The sequence below is a fragment of the Amblyomma maculatum genome, chromosome 1 (genome assembly GCF_055883805.1).
Source record: "Amblyomma maculatum isolate TAMU_Amacu chromosome 1, ASM5588380v1, whole genome shotgun sequence".
Lineage (NCBI taxonomy): Eukaryota > Metazoa > Arthropoda > Arachnida > Ixodida > Ixodidae > Amblyomma > Amblyomma maculatum.
In genome coordinates, this window is record NC_139344.1 from 93,152,675 (window position 1) to 93,173,806 (window position 21,132).

At 47.2% G+C, this 21,132-nt stretch overlaps 2 non-coding genes across 2 annotated transcripts; both read left to right on the forward strand.

Moving 5' to 3' along the window:
• The first annotated feature begins 12,872 nt into the window (after positions 1 to 12,872).
• Positions 12,873 to 12,944, forward strand: TRNAE-CUC (transfer RNA glutamic acid (anticodon CUC)). Its single transcript has one exon. It is a non-coding gene; the product is annotated as a tRNA-Glu (tRNA).
• A 5-nt stretch (positions 12,945 to 12,949) lies between these two features.
• TRNAQ-CUG (transfer RNA glutamine (anticodon CUG)) lies at positions 12,950 to 13,021 on the forward strand. Its single transcript has one exon. It is a non-coding gene; the product is annotated as a tRNA-Gln (tRNA).
• Positions 13,022 to 21,132: the final 8,111 nt, after the last annotated feature.

Here is a 21,132-nt window from a genome sequence, read left to right on the forward strand (position 1 = left end):
GCTCACGACTTCATCGAGTTTCGCAAGCCCCTCCGCCACGACAAGGCAGTGATCCATGAAGGGGGATCCAGGATTACGTCATCCTTTTTCTTCCACTGTCAATACGGCATGTCGTCGATAATGCGGTTTTTCTGTACTCTGACATGAAAGCACATCTGTATCGCGTCGAAGATTTTCGAGAGACAGTTTTTTCAAAGCGTGCCTCCCACCTAGGTTCTTGCTCTAGGCGCATAATACATGAACTATATATGGGCGTTGACATGAAAAAATGCCAAAGACATTAAGAAACTTCTATTCAAGCGGGAGTTAATTGTCAAGAAAAGTGCATGATTCTCTATCCGAACTGACAGGGCGCACGGCTGAAGCTTCAATGCTTGCTCTTCTAAGCATGCGAAGACGTACTACGTTCTATCCGGGAGAACTTTATCGCCAGTATCGAGTACATAACAGAAGTTTTTACGGTAAAATCAGAACCTTCTGAATGGTTGCCTGTTCTAGATAACCTCGGCAACATGAAAAATTATTAATGGAAGCAAGCCGTGCGAGAAAACGGCTGGCACGTGGATTTTACCCTTTTTGTGTATGCTAAATTGCCCTGCATGATCAATACCGATAATTAAAACATCTAGCGGAGAATTCCACTTTCGGCTACCGTTCGGTGCGAGCGTGTGATGACGGGCTCTGCTGGAGCGGTTCCAGCGACCGTGGCTCGTCGCGGAATCAGGACTTTTGCATCAGATGGCGAGCATGAAGTCATCGTGCCAACCCTGCCTACAGGTATTATTGTACTTGATACAATTTTTCTTCATGCTGACGGCCGTTCTCGACCGTACCGCGTCGAAGATTTTAGTGACTCTTTGGCCATCTGATGCTGCTCGCCGACGTTGTAGCGTTGAGGGCGTGTCGATTAAATCATGTATGAGCTTTCACATTAACAACGGTGAAACCCTGAAAAAGCTGCTCGCGGTTGGAGACCTCAACGGGAAAAAAGGCCGGTGCTCGGTCGTAGATCCTTCGAATTAAGACACCACAATGAAAGTTCATTGGCCGCTGCCTGGTGTGCCTGACGAGGATGTGCGAGTGGCTTTGCGCCATTCAGAAGAGTGAGTGACATGAAGGTAGAGCGCTGGCGCGTAAAAAAAGTGCGCGACAAGGCTTCGACCAGATGCCTTGTGTCCCTCAGGCTCAAGGCGGGGGTCGAGCTTGAGGACGTGTCCCGCCAGATGAGCGTCGGAGGAGAACTCGTCCTTGTGGCGGTGGCGGGCAGGGGTCTCTCTGTTTCTGCTGCCATGGAAAGGAACATGTTCGACGTGAGTGCCCTGTACCGCTGTCACCCGTTAATAATAAGAGGGATTATTAACGATGCGCCCTCAACGGTGCGCACACTCCCAGACACCCTTAGAGTGAGGGGGGGTAGCTGTTCCGGTCGCAAAGAAAATGCCCTCGACCTGCGCGGCAAGCTCAGCCGGAATTTAACTACCATGTAGTGACAGAAGGGGGTAGCCGTTTGGTGCCCAGCGGCTCGAGCCAGAGTAAGGGTCGGAGCCAGAAGTAACAAACAAAACACACTTTATACGCAGCAAGAGACGATACAGAGGAACATACAAACAGTAAAATTGTACAGACGAGAGGTTCACAGAAAAACATACGCTAAGCATGCAACTAAAGGTATTCAATAACACAGAGGCTTTACAACACAGATCAAACACGAGAGAGTCGCATAAACAAACACCAAATTGTTCACCGGGCACTATTGCAGTCCGACGCCTCGAGTCACGATGTGGCCGCCATGCAAGACGAGCGCCGCTCCCTCGCAGGTCCGTGGGCTTGCCAGCAGCGGGTAATCCCCGGGAGTCCAGTTGTCGCACTTGCGAACACGCCGCAACCACTGACCGACCGACCGACTGACCGACTGACTGCACAAGCGGCGCGGCCTCAATAAATAGGGCGCGCCGCGTCTGTCTGTTAAGGCGCGCTATGGCTAGCGCGCACACACACTTAGCTTCGCTGGTTGGAGCGCTCCCTTTTCCTTCCGTCGAGCCGCGCGTCGTCATTGGCCACGACCCGTAGAACATTCTAAAGAGCTCTGGCATATTCCAGAATCACCGTCATCGCCGGGTGGTGAGAAAAAGGGTGACGGCGACTTGTACAAAGCTACGAGCTCTCTCGCGCGGGGAAGGAGGCTTTTCTAAAACTTCGTGGAAGCTTTCATGCGGCGCCGCACCGGCCTCGCGCTACGCCGGCTTGATAAAAATGTGCGCCGGTTTCGTGACACTGCCCCTCCCTTAAATAATATTGTCCTACAATATTCACAACGCCCACGAACATCCCGTGCACACGCATGTGCTACCAAACTACATTGGGCAAATGTCCACGGCACACACAGACATTGCACAAATTTCACAAATTGCAACCACAAATTACAATGCACACATCAGACGCCTCACAAGTTTCTCAGACTCTGATGACAAATTTTTTTCACGCCTCACTACATGATGTTCATAAACATAGCAACACACTGTTGTCGGATACAAATAGGAATCAACAACACAGAAACACACAGCTTTTCAAATGCGAAGCGCACAAACCTAAACTTCCGAGCGTAATTCCAACTTGCGATCAGTGCGTGAAACACTTCTGTCCGCCAGGGATTCTGCCTTCGCTCTAGGCCCTCGCATTTGAGGTGCTTCCATGTTACCAGATCGGGCTACTGCAAATTCCTTAAGGCATGACTGATAGTCACCTTGCAAATCACACAACCAATGTGTGCCGATAAATGCCCCTACAACCAGTAGCGCCGATGGATACACGGGAACCTGCGCCAACGCGCACATACCAACAAAAAGAATCACTGTAATAGTGTTCTTTCCTAGACACCGGTATTCCTTCCGCTGAAGGTGAAATATTCCAAGTAATGCCCTAATAAGCAGGAAAAACACTTGGGCTACCTGCATCAACGACGGCCTAGGCATTCCTGACTTTATTTCCTGTGTCGTCTCTTTCTTTTCAGTTTCCTCCTGAGGTGCTTCCCTTTTCTTCATTCTTTTCTCGGGGCTTTTCCTCCTGCTTTTCGTGGTGTTGCTTGCCTCGCCTTCCCTTTTTCTTTTTTTAGGTTCACTGCAGCGCTCAGGCGCGGAACTTTGACCAGGGTCCTCGGGAAATGTTGCGCCCTTGATATTGCCCAGCACCAAATCGTAGATAGGGTGTTCCATACAAAGGGCTGTCAGTTTTCGAGAATAATATTGCGTCTGCACTTCAAATTTTGCTTCAGGTACCAACTGAATTGAGCCGTCAATTAGTCTCACAGGGCACTTCTCATCAGTCAGATCATTCTCATGAATCAAACTGCGTTTAACGATTACGGCACTGCTACCTGTATCTCGTAGCACAGAAACTGATTTTTCTCCTATCTTTCCCCTCGAAACCGGCATCCGATTCATCGCAGCTTCAGGTTGCGCATGTACTACGGCGTTCACCACCCGGATTTTCTTGTCCTTTTGATTGACAACCATCTCTGCTTCCTCCTCCTCTGGGCCGTGCACCACGCGGACTTTCTTGTCGTTCTTCAGTTCAACAAAGCCATCGGCATCTTCTTCATAGGGATTCATGAGGTTGCAGTGGTAAATGTTTACCTCTTTTCGTCTACCAGGCAATTTTACCGCATAGTTGGTTTCCGAAATTTTATCCACAACCTCTGCTGGCCCCTCCCACTGCACATCAAGTTCGTTTGCTTTGGAGGCGGCCAGCAGCATTACCCTGTCTCCTACCGAAAACGATCGCTGTCGCGCGCCTCGGTCGTAGTAGAGTTTAGCTTTGGGCTGGGCCGTTCTCATGTTAGCTTCGACAAGCTATCTGCATGACTGAAGCCGTTCTAGTAGCTGAAGTACATATTCGAGAACGGTGGTGTCGTCGCTCTGGCCCTCCCAGGATTCGCGCGGCATACGAAGGGGTGACCTGAGCTACCGGCCATATACAAGTTCAGCTGGACTAAACCCGGTGGCTTTATGTGGTACGGAGCGCAGCGCAAACATGGTAGCCGGCAAACACGCTTCCCAGTCTCGGCGATGCTCGTAGCATAATGCCCTGGAGACTCTTTTGAGCACTGAATGCCACTCCCTGCGCTGTTTCTGAGGATATCTTACAGAGCTGTGCAGTAAGTGAATCCCGCATTTATTTATTCAAATACCTCACGCGCTCCGATTGGAGTATTATGTGAGGGGGGTTACATAACTGGGGTGCGAAACAGAAGCATGTAGAAGATGGTTATTTTAATATCGTTATGTTCAAAACGTTAACATTATACAATGGCAAACACAAGAAAAGAGAACAAAATTTGAAAAGCACACTATAGAACACACTTCAGAACAAAATGTTGCTTATTTTTGCTTTGAAAATAACATAATCTGAAGTGTGAACAATGTTATCAGGAAGACTATTCCAATAAATGATGGCACGGGGCAGGGCTGATGAGTTGAATGCAGTGGTTCTTCCCGAAAGGCGTTTAAAACTGAGGTGATTATGGAATCGGTGAGATGTGCGGGCCGGTTTTATGAGACGTAGTGTGAAGGAATGATGGCTATAAACAATTTTATGGAAGAGACAGATAAGTGCTATTGTTCTGCGAGATTCTAAGGATGGAAGGGATAACGACGCCTTAATGTTAGTTACACTGGAATGTCGACAATAGTTGCGGGAAATGAAACGAGCGGCACGATTTTGTACGCGCTGTAGGGAATGAATTAAGTAATGTTGGTGGGGTGACCAAATGGAAGATGCGTATTCAATTTGTGGGCGAACAAATGTTTGATATGCCAACTGCCGCGTGGAAGAAGGTGCATCTCTGAGGTTACGTTTTAAATAACCTAATGTACGGTTAGCTTTGGCAGTAATTTTTTCTATGTGGGTCTTCCATGAGAGATTTGGTAAAAAGTGCACGCCAAGGTACTTGTATGAGGACGCAAGGGTGACTGGACTGTGATTAAGCAAGTAAGTGAAACGGTGAATAGTCTGTTTACGGCTAAATGTCATTAATTGGCATTTATCAGTGTTAAGGGACATATTCCATGATGCGCACCAGTTATTAATGCGGTGTAGATCTTCTTGAAGGACGATGTGGTCATTAGCAGAGCGGATTTTGCGATAAATGACGCAATCGTCAGCAAACATTCTGAGTGTTGAGGTGATGCTTAACGGTAGGTCATTGATGAAAATCAGAAACAGTAAAGGGCCTATTACACTACCTTGCGGTACGCCTGGTGTTACATCAATAAGAGGGAACGAATTGTTATCAACCGAAATGTTTACGAAATGATAAAAAGTTTCTTATCCAAGAAATTGTTAATGAATCAAGGTGCAAGGATGAGAGTTTCGCGATTAAACGACAGTGTGGAATGTGGTCGAAGGCTTTAGCATAGTCGAGGAATATACAGTCGATTTGAAGATTTCCGTCCATACCGTGAAGTAGCTCATTAGTAAACTCGAGTAGTTGTGTCTCACATGATAACCCTTTTCTGAACCGGTGTTGTGAATAAAAGAAACCGTTGCCTTCTAAATGTAGTGCCGTGTTAGATGCAATGATGTGCTCGAGAAGTTTGCAAGATATACATGTCAGCGATATTGGGCGATAGTTAGCAACATTAGTTCGGTCACCAGATTTGAAAATTGGAATAACTTTTCCAATTTTCCACTCGAATGGTATCTCTCCTGTTGAAAGGGATTGGCGAAATATATGAGTGAGTATGACGCTGGAATGAGCCACGGTATGTTTCAAAATTTTTGAATTAATCCCATCAACACCACATGAACTACTTACTTTTAGATTGTTAATCAATGTCGCAACACCATCAACAGTAATGTCTATTGGGCTCATGTAATCATAGTCATATTCAGGTGCCGATGGAATATTGGAATAGTCTTCCTTCGTGAACATATTGGCGAAAAAGTTATTGAAGGTCTGAGGGCGTTCATCTGGAGCAATGGAATCTCCAGCCTCATTTATCAATGTAAAATCTGAAGAAGTTTCGGAAGGTGATAATGTTTTCCAAAATTTTTTTGGGTTGTTCTTAAGGAGGGATAGCGAATCGTGAGCCATGAACGTATGCTTAGCTTTCCGTATGGCCAAGCAGTATTCTTTATTGGCATTTTTATGTTTTTCCCGTGATTCGGGTGTTCTCAGCCGTTGAGCTGTTTTGAAAAGTCGTTTTTTTTTTTTTTTTGTTCATCAGAGTACGAAGATTCTTGTGGTACCACGGCTTAGATGAGCTAGCACGGAAACATATGCGGGGTATATAGGTGTTCATTAACTGCGCGAGTTTATCTTTGAACTGACGCCAGTTTTCGTTAACAGATTGATTAGGAAAGAATTGCAGAAAGGAATCGCAGAAAGTTTGCAAGCCGAGGTTAATGGCATCGTAGTTCGCTCTGTTATAGTCGAAGATGTATTTCTGAGGTTGGTTGCGTGGGCGGGATGGCATTTTTATAGTGAAATGGAGCAGTTTGTGATCACTGAAACCATCCGGGAGGGAGATTGGGCTAACATTGTCTGGAGCCGATGTGAAACAAGGTCTAAAATGTTAAGGCCGCGCGTAGGCTTAGAAACAAGTTGAGTTAAAGAAAAGTAATGTTAGTTCAACGAAATTAACCGGGTCCTGTGCCGATGCAGTTAAGGTATTCCAGTTGATATTCGGGTAATTGAAATCACCGAATAAATAAATGTCTGCCTTTGGGAAGTTGCTTCTTATATCTGAGAGGTTAGCATACAGATTTGCTACGAAAGTTTCTGAGCTATTTGGTGGTCGGTAGCATATACCAAGAAGGGACTTATGAGATGAGGACGTGATGCAAACCCATAAAAGTTCTAGAGGGGACGAAGTGTTGACACGAAAGGAAGGAATGTGATTTTTTATGGCAATCATTACGCCACAACCCCTTTTATTAGTTCTGTCATTCCGGTAAATAACAAAATCGGGTGAATCAGGTAAGACTTCGTCGTCAGTTATACGAGTGCAGCCACGTTTCTGTTAAAGTTATGATCAAGCTTATTATCTTCTAGATACGAGTAGAGTTCGGTGCGCTTTGGGAGGATGCTACGTATGTTCGTAAATGATATGGAAAGCGAAGGGATTACGCCGTATGAAGGCTCTGGATGATAGTCTGCCTTGTGTGCAACCGCTCTTCGTTTTTGCTATTGGGTGCATTGTTTGACAGTGTCGGAAGCAGCGTCGTACATATACACATGATTGTTGATGCGCAGTTTATCAACTCGAAGTTTAAACGACCCGCCCTCCGATTTTGCGAAATCTAACAGTTTTTTCCTAGCCAGGCGCGTTGGGAAAGAAAAATCTTCGCGAACAACATACTGCGTGTCTTTAAACTTGTAGCCTTTGTCTATGATATGCTGTTTGTCCTTGTAGTGCGCGAACTTGACGATTATCGGTCTACTTTTCTCTGGTTGGTATCGACCAAGCCGATGGGCCCTTTCAATTTGTGTTGGCTGAAGTGTGCAGCCAAGGTGTTCCGCACACAGTTCCAACACCTTTGTTTCTGAGCTGGACCATGTTTCGGACTGGTCGTCAGGTATACCAAAGAAACGCAGGTTAGCGCGGCGAAGTCTATTTTCTGTGTCGTCACATCGAGAGGTAACGACACAGATCTTTAATTGCTCGGTTAAATTTGAGGGACCTATTGTAGACAGTTCTGTGGATGGCGTTGAAATGTTTGATTTCAGTTCTGCCATTTCGACCTCCACTGTATGAATTCTGGCAGAAAGCTGTTTTAGCTCAACGTCCACTGATGCTTTCCACTGTTTTAGGGCGCGCAGGTCATTCCTGATATCATCCTGGCCAGATTCAATTCTCTGGACTGTCGCAAGTACAGTTGCGAGAACGCTTTCTTGATCGGTGCTAGGCGGACCGGGGTTTGACTCTACGTCTCCAGAAAGCGCTAAGAGAATGCTGGTAATACAGAGTGACATTCTAGTCCTACAAACAGTGAGAACATTCAACCAGTGTCTGGGGCACGACACCACGAACAAAAAAATGATTCGAGGTTTTAGCAGATAAAGAGTCATCATTGTAACTGACCTGGAAGAACACGAACGGTGAGTGCTTCATGGTGAAAGCGATGTCATGCCCCAAGAAAACGCTGTCCGGTTGCAGATTATATCCCGCGCTTCCAAAGCTGATAGCGGGGTGGGCGGATGTATGTACACGACTGTAGTTGCCGGCCGAACTTGGCAATATCGTCCAGAAACGGCGGTTTCGTCCAGCTGTCGGGTCTGGTCGCGTCGGGTAGCGTCCAAAGTTGCTAAGGATCCGCAGTCGGTGCATTCCAAGGGTATTGAAGAACCAGGAAAACCTGGAAGAACACGAACGGCGAGTGCTTCATGGTGAAAGCGATGTCGTGCCCCAGGTCGGCGGGGAAACCCATCCTAGAAAACATCTGCTACAGACCGTCTACAATTCTTACCAAGTTCAGCTCCTTCAGGGCAATCGCCTCAGGAAACTGTCACTTGGCGTTAGGATCATCATCATCATCAACATAGGATGTAGCGATAGCCCGAAGCGTGGACAGGTAGTGGACCGACAACATCCACCACAAGGCGCCGGAACGGCTCGCTGATCAGTGGCACAAGATTCGGAGGTGCCTTCTGTTTATCCTGCGATTTTCCAACCCTTTGACACGTGTCACACATCTGTACAAACCTCTCAACATCCCTAAAACACCCTGGCCAATAAAATTCTCTCAACAGCAGAGCCTTTGTTTTCTTGATGCCGAGATGACCGGACCAGCCGATTCCGTGACACAGCTTTAGGATGCTTGTCCTATATTTTTGTGGGACCACTAGCTGCTCGTAGTGCACACCTTTGGCGTCTTTGTACTGCCTGTAGATTATGCCTGCTCGCTCCTTCAGAACAATGTTTCTTTTCGCCAATCCCAGTCGAAACAAAACTACAGAAACTTGTCAAAAATACGACAAAAAATTCTGTAGTTCTGTTGTAAGCGTCAGATTTTTCTCTAGTTCTGTAGTACTTTTCTGTAGTTCTATAGTCTTTCTGAAGTATATTTCTGTTGTCTGTAGTTCTGCAGCACCCTGTTGTAACTACAGATATTTCTGATGTTACTACAGAACGTTCTGTTGTCACAACAGGTTTGCCGTCAAAAACTGCACAGAAATTTTGTCGTAACAACAGAAAATTTTCTGTAGTTTTTTCCGACTGGGATCCTTATCTGACCTGACACTTCAAATTTTTTGAGACTGTCATCGCTCGCCTTATCACTCTCATAAGCTCAGAGAAGCCGTCCAGTTGGGGAGGTAACAGAGAGGTTTCAAATTCCTCCCTGGACTCACTGGGCGGCGCAGAGGGCGTCACACTCTCGAAAGGAACCGCCTCGTCATCTACATCAGGACTTCCCTCGCCGATTGCATGCTGTTCACCTTCATCCGAATGATCTAACTGGGATGCGATTTCGCGGGCTTTAGAATGCGTAAGCGCGTGCACGGAACGATCCCTGTAGCTCAAACCCCTTTTCTTTAGTTCGTCCTCTGAGCGGTTAGAAAAGAGATAAGGGCACTGCTCTGGCAAGGTCACTGACATTGCCGCCTCTGTATGCAGTACTCCGAACGGGCCCTCAATTTTGACGCGTGCAACCGGCAGGCAAACGCTAGTGTTCCTGTATATGCTGCCCTAGGGAGCATATACAGGAAAACTAGCAAACGCTGTCTTCCTGCGCCACCTGTCTGACCCACCCGCATTCGGCGGTGAAATCCTGTGGGGAAAGGAGCGCGGGATGCGCCACATCTATTGTGGCGGCTGAGTCGCGCAGAACATGACAATGTTTCCCATTGATGGTCATGTCGTGCGTGTACCGCGCTAGCAAGCGCATGTTTTCCTTTTCTAGTGTGGTGAATGAAAAACCTACCACAGCCACTCGCGATGTGCCCGGGCTCGCCACAGCGGAAACAAGCAGCAGGCTTCCTCGCCTCAAAAGATTTTAGCTGGGTCCTTCTCCCTCCTTTCTTTGTCAAGGTCGTTTCTCCCGGCTGCGGCATTTTCGCGTTCTTCGTCTTTTGTCTCTTTCTCTCCCCGCGTAGGTGTTACTCGGTTCTCGTTCCGCGATGGATGCCTCAGAAAATCTTTGTGAAACTTTATGATTGCCCGCTCGTCCTCTCTCCTTATGTCGCGCCTGACCTGAGCTTCCTGAGCGAGTTCGGCGGTGCGTTCCAAGTTTTTCTTTTCGGGCCTATTTCGCACCCTCAGCCGCGTCTCTTCATTCAGACAATTGTAAAACTGTTCTAAACAGATTACATTGGTGACCTTTTCCCGCTCATCATAGACCTCGGCGGCCTTGAGCCATTCGATAAGGTTTACCGTGAGATTGGAAGCAAAATCCGGAAAAGATTCAGAAGGCCGTTTCATTGCCTTTCTAAACCGCCGACGGAAGGCTTCGGCTGAGAGGCGGTCGTCCGCCTCCTCTTTGGTAAGCCGAGCAAACACGTCGGCCGACTCGCATGGCAAAACTGTCAAGATGTGCTGGGGCCAGGTGGAACGAGCAATTTCGTTTTTCTCGCATGTGCGCTCGAGGTTGACAAAGAAGAGCCCGATATCCTCACCCATTGTGAAAGCTGACAACAAGTCTTTCATTTTATGCGGCTTGGATGTCTGAGGGGTCGCAACAGCGGCCCTGTCCGCTTTCGCCACTTCTGCCTGTGCTTCCGCTAGCCTCATCTTCAATCGATTAGTCTCTAGCTCCATTTCCTCTTTCCTTTTTCTTTCCTCCATTTCTTCCCTTCTTTAAGTTCCTCAATTTCCTCCGTTCTGTTATGTTCCATCTCCTTCCAGCATTCCACAATATCCTGGTCTTCATACTCGTTGCTTTCGATCGCGCTGACAATCTGCTACCTTTTTCTCGATTTCCCACAATCAATCCCTAATTGCTCACATATCAAAGTTAGCTTCGGTATCCGAAGCTTTTTCCAGTCCATGACTGACCGTATTTGTGACCACAAGTCTCTCAGCAATACGTTGGTGCAAGCAAGGTTCAAAAAGCGAACAGGCTACTACAACAAACTTTCTTACAAGGAAGAATACCTTACGTTAAGCATGGCAAAACTCAAGGCGAGAAGGAATACACTGACCAAACCGAAGCAAGGACACCACGCAGAACATCCCACAGCTGCCACCTCAGTTGTCGTGATCCAGGTTGCGTGTTCTAGGCCTGGTTGGTTGTCGTAGCAGGAACAAGGACGAGGAGCTGGAAACCGGACTTTGAAGTGAGATGGGAAACCATTATGTACAAAATTTACATGGTAGTGTTCTTCGTGGGAGACTGACTAGAGCAGCAGTCTCCGTTTTACCGATCTACGACACACACTTGTCGTCCGTTTTTGAGGGCTGATCCTCTATGTCCCCCAGATGGAAAGGCAGGGCAGTTTGTGAGGGGTTGTCTCTGTCACCTCACTCTCCCGCATTCTCACACAGGCACAAGCACTGTTCGCACTGTTGACACGTCCCTCTGTCTGGTTCTGGCTTGAGCGTGAGGAGGTGGCCGTCTAGACGCTGTAGATGGCGTCAGCCGCTTGTCTCCGGGCGTGATTGCATCTTGGTTGACTCATCAGTCCAGGTGTCACTGGGCTGCATTCAGCTAGACCACTTAGCCGTGGCTCACCATGGGAAGAAAGGAAAGAATGCGCGCTCGCTCTCACTAGCGAGGCTCGACAATTGAACGGACCTGAATTTGGTCGCTTCCACTCCATTGTCCGTTCGTCCACTTGTTGGCGGTACCCCTAATTGCCGCCGCGTGACGAACTGTTACCTCCGGCCAGCCGGCGCCAGGTGCCATAGCATCTTACCAGCGCCGAGGTTGGGCGCTCATCGCCAGACGACTCCCCCGCTCTGGCTTGGGCAGCTCACCGGATCACAATAGAGGGGTGAGTGGCACCTGCTTCCCGTCTCGATCTTTTGTCGCCGCTCGTCCGATCACAACAGTTGCAAGAAAAAGCAGTTTTTGTACCTTGAGGAATCCAGTGTCTACTGTAATGCAAGAAGAATGAAACCACGGAGTATGCTTTCTTGGACTGCTGGGACGCAGGTTTCTTCTCGGACTTCTTCCAAAGGGCTCTTAAAAAAGATTTTCCGCTTAACTAAAGCGATATCAGTTATTTCCCGATTTAAAACGAGCATTTCCTGATGACTTAGTAATGGCGTACGGCCTACATAGTATATAGAGAAGTAGGATGGCGGTGCATCACGCAGGTCTTGAGAAAAGTCCAGTAAGATCATACTTTAACGAATCTATTGCAAGGCATTGTGAAAATATCAAAGTTATGAATCGAGCATTTGAGTGGACTCCAGCACATATAAACACTGAAGACATTAACAAAATTTGTCATGTTACCTTGTTCAAATACGGCTGAGGTTTCTTGTTTATTGTAAATTAAAGTGCAATGAAGAAATAATACGGCGTGGTCTAGTGGCTAGGATACCTGGCTCTCACCCAGCAGGCCCGGGATCAATTCGCGGCTAAGGAAGGTGCGGTCTCATGGTGTCATGGTTGGCACTCTGGACTTTGAATCCAGCGATCCGAACTCAAATCTCGGTGAGACCTTTATTTTACTCCTATGCCTGGTCACTCCATGCATTCACATTTCTGTTCTTTTGTCGCCTCATTTACGTAGTTCGCTTCGTGAGATCCGGCGCATAAGCTGAGGATAGCGCAACCATTCTTGGCTATTTATTACGATTCGTTGCGTGCTATTTTAGTCTGCTTATTTCTTCTTTTTTTTTGCACGTTAGATAGAGGACGAGGTCACTACACCCGTCATGCAGCACCTGTCGGGCCACGTATCCTGCTTCATCTGCCCTTGTCTGTGCTCCGGCGTGGTCTAGTGGCTAGGATACCTGGCTCTCACCCAGGAGGCCCGGGTTCGATTCCCGGCGTCGGAACTTGAGGTCTCATGGTGTAATGGTTAGCACTCTGGACTCTGAATCCAGCGATCCGAGTTCAAATCTCGGTGAGACCTTTATTTTACTCTTACGCCAGGTCACTCCATGCATTCACATCTCTTTTCTTTTTTCGCCTTATTTACGTAGTTTCGCTTTGTGCGATCCGGCGGATATGCAAAATCAGATGAAAGCGCAACCGTTCTTGGATATTTATTACAGTTGGGAAATTGCTTTTTCCATCTCTCCTTTTATATTTCTCGTGGTGCGTGAGCTAAGAGGAGGAGGTCAGCACACCCGTAATGCCGCTACTGTCAGGCCACGTATCCCCGCTTCATCTCTTTTTCGTGCTAAGCGTTTGCTGAGTGATGAAAAGAAGTACGCGATCAGAATGAAATCAAACAAGTAAAGTACAAAAATCAGGTAATGAATGACACTGACATAATTCAGTTAGATTTTGTTGAGCAGTACCGGGAATTGTTTGGGCGACGTCATATCTAAGAAGAGGGGTTTAAAGTACGTTCTTGTCCCGCATGCTGAAGTTAGAAGACGAAAGGAAATAAGTGCAGAAGATGCCAATCAGCGTGAGAAAAATTGAAAGAGTTATTGAAGAGCTTAGCTCTGGAAAATCTCCTGGTCCGGACGCCTTAGGTGCTGACTTCTACAAGCATTTCAAAGGAGAAATAACTGGCGTTCTTCGTTGCGCCTTCGCAAAATTTATGACGCAGAAAAAATGGCACCGTCATTTAGCATAGCATAACTACTTTTAATACCTAAAGTGAGGACGAGGCTAAATTGCTGTTTGTTCTAGCTTATCGTCCGATAAGCCTCGCAAATGGTGACTATAAGTGTTTATTAAGGTTCTTGCCAGAAGAGTGCAAATGTAAGGTGTGCAGATGGCCGCACGAAAATTGAGTTGCACTATTTGAATAAGCAGTTATCATAATGTGTGCCTATCTGTTCTTCAGTCCGACAAGATTGTCCACTCTCACCTCTGCTTTTTGCAATTTATCTTGCACCGTTTTTGTTATCATTCATACAAAATCGTCGTGTCTGCTGAACTATTGCCAGCTATTTATTACGATTTGGAATTTATATTTTCGTCCCTTTTTTATATTTTTGTGGGACGTGAGGTAAGAGGAGGAGGTCACCACTCCGGTTATGCAGCCCCTCTCAGGCCATTTATGCTTTTTCGGCTTCCCTCCTTCGTGCAGAACACGGCGTGAATTTATTGCAATGGATTATACATGTACTGCATTATATTGTATTGTACTTTATTGGTTTATGTTGTGTTGTGTATTGCAATGTATCGTGTTTTGTAGTGTTTTCTTACAGAATACCCTACAGCTTAAAAGGCAATATACACAAAAAATCCGGAATAGCCTAGTGACTAGGATACCTGGCTTTCACCCAGCATGCCCGTGTTCGATTCCCGGCGTCGGGATGTGAGGTCTCATGGTGTCATGGTTCGCACTCGGGAAACTGGTTCCAGCGATCTGAGTTCAAATCTCGGGGAGACCTTTATTTTACTCTTACGCTTGGTCACTCCATGCATTTACACTTCGTTGTTTATTTCGCTTTATTTACGTCATTTCGCCCAGTGAGATCCGGTGGATATGCACAATCGGAGGATAGCGCAACTGTTCTTAGCTAAGCTTTACCATTCGGTGTATGCTATTTTTGTCTTCTTTGTTTTTTTGTTTTATTTTTTTTTAAATGCGAAACACTACTACGACAGCCATAACGGGACCTCGAGTGACCGCAGCTACGCCGTGAGGAGGCGTAGCTGCGGTCTGCTCAAAAAAAGAATCAGCCTGACATGAGACTTAAATTCACGTTACCCCTATGCCACGGACAGGAGCTGCCAATTTGAGTCGCTCCTTTCATATGGGAAGGTGATATCAGAACCACCCTGCCAGAACCGTTTGCATTCTCGTTACCCCAACGACATGCAGGCACGTCCATACGGCGTAGTTGAAGCGTGACTTCATATGTGGGCGGTAGCTTACGCTCTCGCGTCATAGACTTAAAGAATGAGCTTAAGTGCCCCCAATAATGTAGCACCTTACACTGATAGGCCGTGATAGGGGAATAACGTAGCAGACAATATAAGCTTCCGCCGTTGCTTTCGCAATTCAACTAGGGTTAACAAGAGCTAAACCAAGACTAAATGTTTTTCGCGGCGAGTTAGGTAAGAGGAGGAGCTCACCACACCCTTTATGTAGCACCTGTCAGGCCACTTATCCTGCTTCATCTTCCCTCCTCCGTGCCCCGGCGTGGTCAAGTTCGGCAGATCGAATCGTAATAAAGAGCTAAGAACGGTTGCGCTATCCTCAGATTATGCATATCCGCCGGATCTCACAAAGCGAAATGACATAACTGAGGCGACAAAAGAAAAGAAACGCGAATGCATGGAGTCATCCAGGCGTAAAATTAAAATAAGGTCTCACCTAGATTTGATTTCGGATTGTAGGATTCAGAGTCCAGAGTGCTACCCATTACACCTCACATTCGGATGCTGGGAATCGAAGCCGGGCGTTTTGGATGAGACCCAGTTCCCCTAGCCGTTAGACCACGCCGAAGCACGGAGAAGGGAAGATGAAGCAGGATAAGTGGCCTGACAGGTGCTGCATAACGGGTGAGATGGCCTTCTTCTCTTACCTGACGCGCCACGAAGAAAAAAGAAGACGAGAAGAAACTAGCACACACCGAATCGTAATAAATAGCCAAGAACGGTTGCACTATCCTCAGAATATGCGTATCCATCGGATCTCGATGAGTGAAATGACGTAAATGAGGGGAAATAAGAAAAGAAGTCTAAATGCATGGAGTGAGCAAGCGGAAGAATAAAATAAAGGTCTCCCGCAGATTATAACTTAAATCGCTGTAATCAGAAACCAAAGAGCAAACCATTACACCATGAGACCTGACATTCCGACGCCGGGAATCAAACACGGGCATTCTGGGTGAAAGCCCGAATGCCCGTGTTTTTTCACCCAGAATGCCCATGTTTTTGCCTTTTAAGCTGTAAGATAGATTATAACAAAACACTAAAAACAACACGATGCAATGCAATATACAATACAACGTAAAAAATAAATTACAATGCAATATAATACAGTACAGGTATAATGCATTGCAATAAATGCACGCCGTGTTTTGCACGAAGAATGGAAGACGAAAAAGCATAAGTGGCCTGAGAGGGGCTGCATGACGGGAGTGATGACCTCCTCCTGTTACCTCACGTCCCACGAAAATAGGAAGAAGAGAAGAAAATAGCAAATATCGAATCGTAAAGAATAGCTGAGAATGGTTCAGCAGAACTAATACCATACTGCTATGAATACCGAGTACAACCAGTGCCGTTTTGTGACCACTATCTTGTTGTCTTTGGGGTTCAAAAAATAAATGGAAAACGAAACAAATTTGTATGGAAAACTGGAAACTTAATGAGGAGCTTCTGAATGAGGATAACTTCGTGGAACAAGTAATGTCAGCTTTAAATGAAATGCAGATTTTCAGTAATAAATTTCATGGGAAGAAGTGAGAAATATTTAAACAGACAATAAAGATGAATGCTACTGAAAGACCGTGCACAATAAAACAGCAAGAAAGGTTAAAAGAAAATGCGCTTAGAAGCTACCTCAGGTTTCAATTGTCGCAAGAGTGCAAGCAACCGGGTTCGTGCATGGAAGGAATCCGCTCCGCAAGCTGAAATTAGAGGTAATAGATACGGAGAGATAACAAGGTGCGATAGTGAGAACGAGGGCGCCTGTTTGCGGGTGAAATGCCAACAAAACATGCTCTTGGGTTGGAAAAGAAGTATGCCCGCAAGAAAAATAGAATGGAACGGTGTAGTCTTCTCAGATAAATCGAATATAGAGAGGGCCTTTTATGAATACTACAGCGGAGTTTTTCGTTTGAAGCAAAAGAGTATTTAAACACCTGATAATCGCTTTGCCCAGACGGAGACAAGTCCCCTTGTCGAAACGTTGACTCGACTTGCGAACTGAGGCAAAGGGGGTACCCCTTTACCCTTGTTCAGTGCTCTCAAACCGCGTAAACCATCTTCTTCCTCTGGTTCTAAGCGGAGTTCTATGTCACACAAGATGGAAATACGAACATTTCAAGTCCAGTTGCCTCTCTTGTATGCCAAGGCTGGATGATGAAACGAAAAAACGAAGGAGAAGTAAATAAAGCCATTAAAGACTTTGACCCTGGAAAATCTCCAGGACCAGATGGGCGTGCAGCCACCCTTTATAAGCATCCAAAGATGATTACGCCCCAGTTTTAACTACAATATTTAATGAGGCCTGTGACAAGGATATGCTTCGCCCGTCTTTTCTAGCAGCCTATTCGGTCGTTTCAGCGACGGTGGCGGCGCCGCGCGGCCTGTTTTTGAAGCAGCGAGCCGGTGGTCGCTCTTCGCGGCGCGGGCAACCGCGTTGGTTTAGAGTGTAGAGATGCGAGCAGAAAACGAATATTTTTGTGATTCCGAGATATGCAAATCGATAAACTCTTTGACAAAGGAGATATGTTGTTCCTGCCACGGAGCAAATGAGTAAACAGTAGCGTTTCGGTTTCTCTGGGCCGGTTTGTAAGAAGTTTTGACTTGACGACCCATGTGGATTCTGAGCGACGTATTTTGTTGAGTGCGAAGTGCGAAGGACATGTAGTGCGAAGAGAGGATAACCGATGGTCGCTGAGGGTAACAAACTGGATTCCAAGGGAAGGAAAGCGTAGCAGGGGGCGGCAGAAAGTTAGGTGGGCGGATGAGATTAAGAAGTTCGCAGGGGTCAAGTGGATGCAGCTAGCACAGAACCGGGTTAAGTGGAGAAATATCGGAGAGGCCTTCGCCTTGCAGTGGGTATAATCAGGCTGGCGATGATGATGATGATTTTGTTGAGGCAAAAAGCGACGTCGTCGGTGCATTCATCCGCATTAAATTTGGGCCTAATAGCATGCCATCGTACCTGCACAAAAGTGCTGCAGTGTTTAAACACCAAGCTGATATGAAACGTATGGCGATATCTTTTAAGGTGAACGCGCAAAAGAGGGAGCCCTTTCTCTCATTAATAACCGCCTATAGTTCCCCGCGGGCAGATATGCAGATATTCGTGACAGCTGTCGGTCAGCTTTAGTTTATCCTGAATAATCACCACGAGACTAATTAAAAAAAATAGAAACGAAGGATAAGATTTGTAAGCATGACTTCCTGGCCATACCGTGTCGAGATAACGATATAAAATGCATACATTCTTCATATGAATTTCCTTTTTTCGACGGGGTGAGCAATGGGAGCGATGTATTTGAAATGTGCTAGCGTTCTCCCTACTTGATCATGCGCTTTTCTCCCGGTAGTACAAAGCACACCTCGGGTGTTAATTTCGGCTGTTTTATTAAACTCAAATTGCCGTTTCCCTAATATTTTGTACAGTACCATACGTTTGCCTCAGACTGCTTCATGTTATACGCCGAAGACAAACAAGCTGTTATATACTCGGTATAGAGCACGTGAACAATATATACACCCCATGGCCGCGCTGAAATATCACATAAAATAAAATGTGGATATCCGAAAAACTGTCGCCTAAAGAGTTTGTCGCCCGTTAATGCGGCATGTTTAGTATATGCAGCAATACTGACGGAGCTTTCACTTCTGAGCTAGCGAATCCATGCGCACTCGTATCAACGAATGTTTATTTTGAAACTAGTGTAGCCAAACTCATAGATAACTTCGTATTTATGACTGATATGACATAATGCTGCTTATTTAAATGCCAAATCTCATACAAAAGATGCCACAACATCAAGAAGCAGGCCCGCTTGTCAAAACGTACGCTCTATGGCAGCGGCGCTATCACCGACTCAGCCGCCATGTCGTGCTGCCGCCGCGCCACCTATTGGAGCTGGAACGACCGAATACAAATTTAATATCAAAAAACATGAACGAAGCCAAGCTTCAACAAGTTACCGCTTACAGACCAATATCCCTAACGAACACAGATTCTTCATAATATCTTCATAAAAATTCTAGCTAAATGGCTTCAAGATGTGATGGAAGAATTAGTAGGACCTCGTCAGACCTGCGGCATTAAAGGCCGAACCATATATACTAATATCCACAAGGCACGGCCTGTGCTGGAGTGTGGCGACGCCTTGCATGCATAGCGTTGCCATGCTTCAGTTTGACCTAGAAAATGCCTTCAACAAGGTGCCGCACGATGTCTTGTTTTCAGTTTTAGAGCATGCAAATGTGAGCTCAATTGCAAGGGAGTCACAATGGCGTACAGAGGGTGCACGACGCGATTGATAGTAAATAAGAGGGTGGTGGGCGCATCCGAGTGCAACGCTCTGTACGTCAATTCTGCTTCCGGTCGTCATTGCTTTTCTGCTTGTATATTGAACCATTTCGTCTGAGCATTATCGAGAGCAGCAGTGTCCGAGGTTTTCGTTTGCATGCAGCAGAGGTCCGCATATTCACGTATGCCGGTGACATTGACGTCTTATGTGCCGACTAAAAAAGCATTCGCAGTGTTGTCAAATTGGTGAAGGACTTTTGTTCTGTAAGCGGTAGTGCTGTCATCTGGGATAAGAGTCTGGGTTTCTGGCATGAGCAGTGGCCCACAACCCCTGCGAATTTCCCAAGCATGCCTTCGGTAACAACCCCAGTGAAGTATTTAAGAGTGCCACTGGAAAGCTACCGAGACAGTGAGTCATATTGTAGCATGCGTTGACGACAAAGAAGCGCAGAAGTGTGAGAGAAAGAAGAAGTGTGCTAACCTCGAGCCTGAACTCTGACGCTGTTCGTAGAACCTTTGCCACGCCTTGGACCTCGGACGCAACTGTAAGGGTCGCTGTTTACGCGACATTTGGTGGAGGTGCGGGGTACGATTTTCATGAGCCGGACGTCCCCTACAAGCCCAGGACGCACCCCTAAGGTGGAGACCCCAGTACACCAGAGCAGCCGCCGACTGCAAGGTCTGCCTCCCGAGTGTGGTCCTCTCCCTGACCACAGACCAACAAGGAGCGTTTCTGTCAGCGCGATGAATCCCCCGGTATCGACAACTCCTGTCCTGCTCAACCACCAGCGGGATCCACCACATTTCCACGGCCTGCCCCATGAGGACGCTGAAGACTGGCTGGAGCAGTTCGACCGGGTGGCTGCCTTCAACGCCTGGAACGCTGACTCGAAGCTTCGCCATGTCTACTTCGCACTGGAGGATTCTGCGAGGACATGGTTCGAAAATCAAGAAGCCGGACTCCGAACGTGGGACACATTCAAGGCAGAATTCTTGCGTATGTTTACCAACACGCTTCGCAAGGAAAAAGCTCAACTGCTTTTAAATAGCCGTATACAACATCCGAATGAAACTGTTACGGCCTACGCCGAAGAGATAAAGCGACTCTTTCGACGCGCGGACCCAACCATGTCGGAAGAGAAAAAAGTGCGCTTTTTGATGCAAGGTGTTAAAGAGCAGTTATTTGCAGGCCTGGTGCGAAGTCCACCAACAACTGTCGCCGAATTCGTAAGTGAGGCGTCTACCATCCAGAAGGCACTTGACATGCGCGCCCGGAAATACCAGCGCACTACAGTGTCTATGAACGCCGCGAGTGCAGGTGAAGCCATACAGTTTTCGTCAGAATCGTTGCGTGATACGATCCGGGCGATAGTCCGGGAAGAGGTGGCCAAATACCTGCGGATTCCTCCACAGCCACAGGTTGCCACAGTTTCCGATATCATCCGTGAGGAAGTACAACAGGCGCTGGGTGTTCCCGCACCCGTCACCGGGCCCGCACCCGTCGCCGCGCCTGAACCCGTCGTAGCTACACCGCTGCCCCTGACCCTGAGCTACGCCGAGGTCACCAGCCGCTACCTGCCGCCTTCGACAGCATCCTACGAGCCTCGCGCACCGGTCGCCCATGTGTCTTCACGGCCGAGCGTACGCCGCCGAAGGACCGATATCTGGCGAACGCCCGATCACCAACCGTTGTGCTACCATTGCGGCGAAGCTGGACACCTGTGTCGCCGCTGCCCCTACAGGGAACTCGGCCTCCGTGGGTTTTCTTTTGATGCCCGTCGTCCGTTGCCTGGTCAGCAGCCACGCGAAATCGCAGAATACATTTCGCGTTCCAACACAGGCCCAAGCCGCCTCCGATCGCCGTCGCCTCGCCGTTACAGCTCTCCTGG